General features: G+C 41.5%; 1 non-coding gene across 1 annotated transcript; it reads right to left on the bottom strand.

Moving 5' to 3' along the window:
• Positions 1-413: 413 nt before the first annotated feature.
• Positions 414-600, bottom strand: LOC141141813 (U2 spliceosomal RNA). Its single transcript, XR_012244243.1, has one exon. It is a non-coding gene; the product is annotated as a U2 spliceosomal RNA (small nuclear RNA).
• Positions 601-1,648: the final 1,048 nt, after the last annotated feature.

Here is a 1,648-nt window from a genome sequence, read left to right on the forward strand (position 1 = left end):
ACTTCTGCCTCCATTTTGGTGAAGCCCGCCCTGTATGGTAGGTAGAAAGCAATCATTTTTTCACCGGCGGTGGGTCTTGGCAGCGTCTCCGCATGTCTGGATGGTCAGCAGGGTATAAGCACGCCAGGATGCTAGATGGATCGCTGCTGGAGAGGTCCTGGGCTGTGATGTTGAAGCCGATTCCCTAGTGCAGAGCGGAGCTCTGGATCTATGCCACCATGCTGCTTGGCGGCAGCGGTGCCTGGTCAGTATTCTTTCCATAAGACGCAGAGACATTTTCCCCCATTTTTTGGGGGGAAAAAGTGCATCTTATGGAGTGAAAAATACGGTAACCACTTGTGAGCAAAAGAAAGATTACAAGTGAGCAAGCAAAAGGATTTTTTTTAAATTCTGTTTTTGGAAACTGCATAAGAGAGGTGTGCACCGGTCCTGGAGGTACTGCAATACCAGGTCGATGCGTGGAGTGGACAGAGCAAGCTCTTCTTCCATCTCCCTGTTCTAAAAATCCATTTAATATATGGTCCCCAAATAGGGGACGTATCAGATATTAAACTGATAAGAACAGATTTTTTTTTTTTTTACTATTCAGAACAAGATTATCAGTACTTATAACATTACTGCCATGGTACAAACCAATAGTACTATCTCATCATCATCATAGTATTTCATACAAAAAAACATAACAAGATACACGCCAACTTCGATCATACCCTAACTCCCTAATCTATACACCCTACACTTATTAACATACTAAGACAAACAAAACACAGACTCCTATTCTACAGAGACACAAGACATTTTCCAAACTACCTGCAAACCTTCACATACTTACTTACCTTTGAACGCATAACTAAAGGGTAAAAGACACAACCACCTCCCAAAACTCAAATTTGCAGATTTATTCACAGATACCACCTAAACCCCCCCTCCCCTTCCCTATAAACAATCAAATTAGATACACATTTACAACAAGCACTACTATCTGTCCCCTACTTACACTCCTACACTATCCAACCATTCCTCAACCCACACCTATCTTCACAAAATTATTCCAACTCCTCCTCTTCTGGATTCTCCAACTCTTCTCCTCCCCCATCTTCTTTACATCAAACAAAAATGCTGTATGCAACTTTGTTAACATCATTTAACAACACCACCCAACTTCAAGTTCTTCCTTCCTGACGAAAAGTTGGTTTCTCGCATCCCACAAAGCCTCCTTTAGAATACAACAAAAGACCCATCCTAGGCATTTACCTTCCACATTTCCCAGTCCAATGTTTGCCAGTAAACCTAAATATGTAAGTTTACTCCCACAAACCTTATACATAAACATATTGAACACAAATCTAACTTTTTTTGCAGAGTCACAATCCCAAAAAAGATGTTGCACATTTTTCACACCTCCACATCCTTCCCTTGGGCATCTATCCGATTTTGCAATGTCCCTTCCTTTCGGGAACTCTTTTGTTGATAGCCCATTTTGCAATGCTAACCATGCAACATCATGTTGTCTATTTGACAACCCTTCTATACTCAGGGCACTCCAAACACTTACCGCCTCCACTGATCTCAAACCTCTGATATTACAAAACTATATCATCCTTATACATTAACCTCCTTACCTTCATTTTCTCCCCTCCGTCCAGAC

The sequence above is a fragment of the Aquarana catesbeiana genome, linkage group LG04, assembly GCF_042186555.1.
Source record: "Aquarana catesbeiana isolate 2022-GZ linkage group LG04, ASM4218655v1, whole genome shotgun sequence".
Taxonomy (NCBI): domain Eukaryota; kingdom Metazoa; phylum Chordata; class Amphibia; order Anura; family Ranidae; genus Aquarana; species Aquarana catesbeiana.